Genomic DNA, 8900 nt, shown 5'->3' with positions numbered 1-8900 from the left:
CAGCCCACCATCCCATGTGGGGATCGAACTGGCAACCTTGTTGTTAAGGGCACCGTGCTCTTAACTAACTGAGCTAACCAGCCCAACACCTCTATGTCTTTTAATTGGTGAATGTAAACCATTTACAAATTTAGAGTAATTATTGATATGTAAGGACTTACTTTACCATTTTGTTAATTGCTTTCTGAATGTTTTATAGTACCTTTTCCCTCTCTTGCTGCCTACAAAAACACTGATGGGTTTTTGTAGTGATATGCTTTATTTTCTCTTTATCCATTGTGAATCTATTATTTTTTTGTTTTGTGATTACCATAAGGCTTTAATAATACATCTTATAATTATAACAGCCTATTTAAAGCTGATAACAACTTCTTCAATTCCATAAAAAAAAAAGTTTTACACACTTACTTTCCCCTCGATTTTGTCTCAATTTAAGTCTTTTATATTATGTTTTATATTATATTTTGTATAGTTTCCATTAGCAAAGTATTGTAGCTATAGTTATTTTAAACATTTTTGTCTTTTGTCCTATATGCTAGAGGTCAATGTGATTTGCACATCACCACTGCAGTATTCACGTATTTTGAATTTGACTTTGTATTTATCTTTACCAATAGATTTTATACTTTCAATTTTTTTTCCATGTTGCTAATTAGCATCCTTTTGTTTCAGCTTGAAGAACTACCTTTTTGCCTTTCTTGTAAAGCAGTTCTAGTGGTAATAAATTTCCTCATTTGAAGGTGGCTGTTAGGTCACTGGCTGGTGGGTGCAGCATTTCTGGTTCCTAGGAAGGAACAGCAATATATTCTCCATACAGCTCCATCCGCTGAAGTCAATGTTGGGCGACACTGTGGGGGTCTCCTGCAGCCAAGGTCCTGTGGGAAGCAGTGGCAACTAGAGCAGTTAGGGTCCTTGGAGGTGAAGGCCGCTGTGGTCTCATTCTCCTTTTTTGCCTGTGGGAGGAAGTTCTAGCTGAGCAAAACCCTCTTGGTGCTAGATCTGATGTGTTGGCACTCAGATCATCAGCAGAGCTATTCCTTGGATCAGGTGCATACAGAACTACCAGTGCTTGGATTCTGGGACACAGGTTCATTCGTGGCAGTGGTGTTAGTGTCTGAGGTGTAGGCATGTGCAGATTTCCTGTGGAACTGAGGTCTAGGTCTTTGGGATTCACTGCAGTGACCTGAGGGAGGGAATTGGGGGCTATGCAGCAGCAACATGGGCTCTGGGATGACAGGGTGCAGTGGTGGCTTGGGCCCAGGGAGCAGGGTACAGTAGCATCATGGCCTGGGGATGGTGTGTCAAAGTCCCAACTCTGGCCCCAGGGGGCAGTCACAGAATACTACAGTATGTCCAGGCAATGGCTCATGAAAGCCAAGTGTCAAGACACAGAGGGTGGAGTTTCGAGCAGCAGCAACTCAGCCTGGTATAATGGCCTGTCAGAGCCTCTACGTAGGACCTGGGGCAGGGCTCAGAGCAGTGGCAGCTTCTCTGGTTCCATAGATGATGAGGCACTGTAGCTTCCCAACCTTGGAAAATGGGGTACAGCAGCTACTGGGGCCACTGGGGACAGGTCTCAGCCACAGCTGGAGCTCTGGGGAACAGATGGGGGGGGGGGGGTTGCTCCGAGCAGCTCCGTCAGCTGCGATCAGCACTGGTGCACACTGCTGGAGACCTCAGTAGCAAAGGCTGCAAACGTCCATGACAGTGAGGCATGCTGAGTTTCTTCTGCTCTATTACCCCTGGGCTGAAATCCTTCCAGATTTTACCCCTGGGCTGGAGGATGAGGTGACTCAGGCAAAGAGCTTCCTATGCTTTTTTATGCAGCCATCTTGGGTTTTGACCTCAAGATTTCTGCTTTCTCTTTGTAGAGTGGAGCTTTCCTAGAACTATGTTAATTCGTTTGTAGTTGTTTATTGCTTTTGTAGGGGAGACAGCTTTGGGACTTCCTACCCCTCCATCTTGTTGATGTCGCCTCTATTATTCATTCAGAGAAATCATGCATCTTTTCTGCTTTTCTTTATTTATTTAAAAAAAAATGTTTTTAATTAAAGTTTATTGGGGTGACAATTATTAGTAAAATTACATAGATTTCAGGTGTACAATTCTGTATTACATCATCTATAAATCCCATTGTGTGTTCACCACCCAGAGTCAGTTCTCCTTCCATCACCATATATTTGATCCCTTTACCCTCATCTACCACCCTCCTCCCTCTTACCCTCTGGTAACCACTAAACTATTGTCGGTGTCTATGAGATTTTGTTTCTCATTTGTTTGTCTTGTTCTTTGTTTGTTTTGTGTTTATATACCACATATCAGTGAAATCATATGGTTCTCTGCTTTTTCTGACTTATTTCACTTAGCATTATAATCTCAAGATCTATCCATGTTGTCACAAACAGTCCTATTTCATCTTTTCTTACCGCTTAATAGTATTCCATGCTTCTTTATTTTTTAAAGCATAAAAATGTATCTTCAAAATCGTTCCATATCAGCACATCCAAATCAATCTAGTTCTTTTTAAGTCCTTTATATTTGCACATACTGGGCCTGTGCATATTTAACTGGGCCTGTTAAATAGGTACTTAGGTTCTTCCCAGTTTTTTCTCTATAACAATGTTGCAATAAACATCATTGGAATCAATAGCTATTTTATAATGCAGTCTTGGTTTCTATTAGCTCAAAGATAAATCTTCTATGTAAAAGGAACTGCCAGTATTTCCTCCCTGACACTAATTTCTTTTGACCTTTTTCTTTCACAATTTACAAATTGGCCTTTTAAAACTGATTGTTTTAAAAAGAAACATAGATATATTAAGCATATAAATTTTATGTATTCCAAAGAACACTATTTCAGTGAACTTGAAATTTTTAAATTTCTGTATCAACGCTTCTCAAAGTGTGATTTCTGGACTAGCAGCCTGGGCATTAACTGGAAATTTATTAGAAATACAAATTCATGGACCCTACCCCAGATCTACTGAATCAGAAGCTGTGGGGTTTGTGTCCAGCAATCTGTTCTAACAAGTCCTCTGGGTAATTCTGATGCAGGCTAAAACTGGAGAACCATTGTACTCTATTTACACTAAGTTAAGGATGGCCTGGTATCATTTCTATAGAAACAGAGGTAGACTTACGTGCTGCTTTTCCATTTCCATTGTTACTATTATTCACATATCGTTTTCCATGTCATGTATAATAAAAATTATATCAACTGTAATGAAATTAAGTAAAACTATTTTTAAAATCACACAACTTTTCTTTAAAGTGCCACGTACCACTGCTCGAAAATCTCCCCGCCACCCATACTCTTGAAAACAAATGAATTCTGGGAAAGCTAAGCAACATGTGCAAATCCGTGGAGACAGAAATGAAAATTACAAGTGTGAAAGCCTTATGAAAATAATACTGACTTGAGTGGATGGTGCTTATTGAATAATCGTGGGAAATACCCTGAATAAACAAGGTAGGCTTAGATCATGGAGGTTCTTAATCTGCAGCAGGTGAGTCTGATGTTTAAATTGCTTTCCTTTTTTTCTTTAAAACAATTAGTTATCTTTTAAATCATTAGTGATGAAAATATTCACCATATTCACAATGTTAATGTTTGAACACTGCACACACAACAAATTTCAAAAAGGAAGTAAACACAAATTCCTCATGTCAATAACCTGATATGCATGTGTTAAAGCATATTCTGTAAAATTTGTAACGGCACTAATACAAGTGATAAGAATTTTAGACATAATTCTTGTCAATCAATGTTAATATTAAAACATTGTTTATAACCACATTTTTACTGTGCTCTGGAGAGTATGAATATTATTGGAAGAAACTGTCTTAAATCCAATCTGAATTATCACTAACTTCTAGGTATTTAAATTTATATAATATCCTTTGGTACCTTGAATGTTAGTATATTTTCTCCCCAAGGATTAAAGCAATGAACAGTAACAATAACCTAAGTACTTTAGAAATCTGTTTTGTGTCAAAAAATTAATAAGAAAAATCGGGTTTTTACAGAAACAATAAAAATGGAAATAAAATTAATGAAATAATGGCTATACTCTATAATCTCTAATTGCAAAGATATAATTTATATTTTATGTATTAATAGTAGTAAAAATGTACAACTTATAAAGTAAGAAGAAATCATGAATTGAGCATAAAGTACCACTCAAGAGAAAGTAAATGAATTCTTTACTGACAGTATCTAGTCTCTGAAACTGTGAAAAGATCCCAGGGGTACCATACAGGTGAAATATGTGAATAACTCTTGTAAGGATTTTGGATAGAGTATTATGCAGAAATGAATAGGAGAATTGTTATTACAAGTTGCCAATAATTGGGTTGTGAGCAGAGTAGATTTCATACTTCTCTCTAGAATTATTTTTCCAACATAAGTTTTAGTTTAGCATAGCAGCCAGCCCACATGAATGGTGATTGCCAGCTATGTAAATTAGAGTATCATCTTCATAAACAAGCTCTGTCCAGAAGGTTGTGAAAGAATAATTTTTTGTTCATAAAAATGATGGGATCATTCATGCTGTTGAGGCTCATTCAGTTGGCAAGGTTGCCTTTAACATGCCATTTTCCATTTGTCGCTATTTCTCATTGAAATCAAATTAGTGTTGTTCTAAACATCCAGTTCCAAAATATCTCACAGAGTTGGTCCAGGAGATTGGAGATCAATAGGAGCGGACAGTAATCTAGTTGTAATTATTTGATACCTTAGTACTTTGTGAGGCAGAAAAAAAAGTCCTTATTTTTCTTTTTCAAGAACGTGTGATTACTTGGGGAGGGGGTGTTAGAGTAACTTATTTCTCCCTCTAAATGTTGGTGGTTAACTTTTTGCACAGGGGCCAAGATTTTAGGTGCAGAGAAAGAGCAGAGAGAGAGAGAGAGAGAGAAAGAATGTTCACTTGGAGGTTCCTAGGTACCAGTTGATTAGTTATCTTCATGATGCAGGGGCAATATTCAATTCAATTGTTTTCTGATTTAGGAAACAATTCTTAGTATGTTTGTGGCGAGCCAGCCGCCACAAGTCGATCAGAACCTAAATGGGGGATTGGGAATGAAATAAAAGACACTCACACAAATGCTAATGCTGCAGGTCTTCAGTGATGCTGAAGCCTGAGTTTATTCTTCTTCACCAATATATGCAGTTTGAGTATGTGCAACTTAACAAAGAAAGTATGCATTACCTTAGCAAATGTAAATTTTCAACTTTTACATAGAGGATACAAAATCACTGAAACTCCCAAAAGTAATTATCTTATCAATTGCCCTGATAGACATCAGTCTTCTGTGTCCGGGAACTGGCCACTCCCACCACATTCCTCAGCAACTTGTGAGCACCCTCCAGGCGCCGGCAAAGACAATGTCTTAGGAGAGCAGAAACCATGGCTCCCCACATATGTTGTGCTCTTATCTAGATTAATAAGCACTGGGGTGATAATTAATAGGGAATTTTTAACAGGTTGTGCGTGTTACTTATGGGATATGAATTTTCAACAGAAACGGCTGAGGAATAAGGGAAGTTGGTCGCTGAGTGAAATCCTGGTCCTTGCAGGTGCCTGGCACTTTGAAGTCTATCATTGCTGTAATCTAATGGCAGGAACACATAAGACATACTTTCACTGAGACATAGACTGCTGCTTCTCAGTACGCAGACTGGGAAGGGTAAAGCACTGTAATCGTTCTGTCTCTTGTACCTTTTCTACTCTCCTATCACCTACCTGAACAGCCAGTCAGGTGCCTGAGTTGCAGATGGTAAGCTTACAGGCTGGGTGCCGGTGGCTAACACGCCCCAATACCCAAAAATATAATTCCTAACCTAGAAATACAGAGTTCCCAGGCCCTTCAGTTTGGTCATAGTTCACAGTGATAGAAACGCTGTGTGGACAGGCTCTCACATGTGAATATATTCTCATGGTTAAGTCTATCAGTTCAGAGCATGTGTTAATCATCTGAAGATCAAGGACACAAGTTCATCTAAATTACTCAAGGATATGTAGCAGCAGATAAAGGATGGGAACCCATACAATTGGACTGTAAAGTCCAGGACTTTAATCTCTAATATATTTCCCACCACAAGACCAAAGCCTTAACAACTCATCTCACAATGCTGTTAAAAAGTTAATCTGACATTTGTTAAAAATGGTAATGAAGACTTTATTCAAATTGTTGTAATAGAGGAGGGAGGCTAAACTCAACTCCAAATACAGGAAAGAAAACTGGGGATTTATAGCCAATGGGCAGAGTGAGGATGTAAAATTACTAAAAAGAAGCTCTCATTATTTTATAAACATTTCTAGGAATTAAATATATTTACATTAGTCTCTAATTTTCTTGGGTTATATATATATATATATTTTTAGGTTAATTCATAATCATAGAATGAAAATAAAAACACATATGCAGAAGGTTAATCATTATAGCATAGTAATTGCATAATATTCAAAACCACCTAAATGTTCAAACATAAGTTGTTTGAATAACATAAGATATACGAGGTCTGACAATTATGTTTGTGAACTCACCCTGGAAAAAGTGCTACAAACCTCATTGCTGAATATCACTATGTTCACCTTCAAAGTACGCCCCTTGGGAAGCTATGCACCAATGCCAGCACCTAGTCCACCCTTCAAAGTAATTTGGGAACTCTTTTTCTGGAATGGCCATCAGAGCTGTCATCGTATTACTCTTGATGTCCTGAATATCATCAAAATACCTTCCTTTCAATATTTCCTTTCTCTTCAGGTAAAGAAAGAACTCACTGGGGGCCAGGTCAGCTGAGGAGGGAGGGTGTTCCAATACAGTTGTTTACTGGCTAAAAACTCCAGTGCCGTGTGAGCTGGTGCATTGTCGTGATGCAAGAGCCATGAATTGTTGGAGAAAAGTTCAGATCGTTTTTTATCTAACTTTTTCATGCAGCCCTTTCAGCACTTCCAAATAGTAATCTTGGTTAATTGTTTGTCTGGTTGGTACAAATTCATAACGAATAATCCCTCTGATATAAAAAAAAAGGTTAACATCATTGAACAAGTTTGCGAGCTTAATTGTCAGACCTCATACTCCATCAGCAAAGTAATTTATTTTAAGAAATGAGAGACCTATCACGTTTCCCTGAAAATAAGACCTAGCCGGACAATCAGCTCTAATGAATCTTTTGGAGCAATAACTAATAGTAAAGGTCTTATAGTAAAATAAGACCCGGTTTTATATCATATTAATACCGGGTCTTACATTAATTTTTGCTCCAAAAGACACATTAGAGCTGATTGTCTCGCTAGATCTTTTATTTTCAGGGAAACACGGTAGGTGAAGGATAACATTTTATCCCATGTTATCTACCTTCATTCTATAGAACAATTAGTGTAAAATATACTGTAGTAACACAAAATAAACAAAACTGAAAGTTTCAGAAATGCTTGTATAGGTGTGTGTAAGGTTAAATTAAAGTTACAATTATTTGTTTATTTCAGAACACTTCTTTACTATCTGGAACAGATTTGAAACACTAAGACCAAAGCCTCTTTGTTGCTGATGTTAAGGAAAGGAGCTTTATGTTGAAGTTACAGCTTGCTTCTAGTCACTAATGTCCCTGTAATGCCTTCTGGTGTGGTGTAAAAGCAATTAAATGAAATTTGTGCTGTAGATTTTTGATAATGTCATGATTATTAGTGTCATGTTATTTGCAAATCTATTCTGTATACTAGAGAAAAGACACTTCCATACATTTTTTTACACTTCCAGATAATGAAACTGATATTAGAAAATATTCTGCTTCAGTTTTCATATTAAAACTCAAAATTCATTAGAGATGAGAACAAAGTCCTTATTTATATAAATAACATTTATTAAACTTAGTGAGACTATAATTCATACTACTAGCTCTTGTTGAACTATGAAAGATATTTATACTCAAATAACTTATCCTGTGTGAGAATGTTATTAATGTAAACTTTCATTGATACTAGGTTTAAAAGGGACATTGAAAAGAAAAAGAGGAAGAAACATAAATATTGAATGAGTTAGTAGTTTGTATCTTTTTTTTTTTTTAAGATTTTATTAGGGAAGGGGAACAGGACTTTATTGGGGAACAGTGTGTACTTCCAGGACTTTTCCAAGTCAAGTTGTCATCCTTTCAATCTTAGTTGTGGAGGGCACGGCTCAGCTCCAGGTCCAGTTGCCATTGTTAGTTGCAGGGGGAGTAGCCCACCATCCCTTACAGAAGTCGAGACATTGAACCGGCAACCCTGTGGTTGAGAACCCGGTGCTCCAACCAACTGAGCCATCTGGCCACCGGGGAGCTGAGCGGAAGCTCACTGACTTCATTCTAGCTGCGGAGGGTGCAGCTCATTGGCCCATGTGGGAATCGAACCGGCAGCCCTGTTGCCTAGTGCTCGCACTCTAACCACTGAGCCACCTGTCCACCCCAGTAGTCCGATATTTTTATATTGTCATGTCTCTTTTGAACCTGAGATTGATGGATTTTCATTACCGCTATAATCTAATCACAGGTCTCTTTTTATATGAAGATTTTAAAAATTATTTTTAGGATATTTTATCAGGCTTTAATATTTATATTATTAAGTAATATTTTAGCTCCGTATCTACTTGAAAACCCAAATGAAAAGTGAAATAATGCTTTTATGTACTTAATTAGATTTTTCCCAATTCAAAATATTGTACTACTTCAAAATGTTTATATTGATAGTCTTTTGCTTTTGTGAAAAAATATCAAGTTATTGAAGTTTCTACATTTAAGAATTTAATCTTTCATATAGCTCAGCATATATGAGCTCAGCATATAACATACAGTCATTGTGGATCCCAGAGATAAATTCAAAGTGATTTCTTTGACACATCCTTGGTGTCTCTCAGTAATACAG

This window comes from Rhinolophus sinicus, linkage group LG02 (genome assembly GCF_036562045.2).
Source record: "Rhinolophus sinicus isolate RSC01 linkage group LG02, ASM3656204v1, whole genome shotgun sequence".
NCBI lineage: Eukaryota > Metazoa > Chordata > Mammalia > Chiroptera > Rhinolophidae > Rhinolophus > Rhinolophus sinicus.
This window is presented reverse-complemented; position numbering follows the sequence as displayed.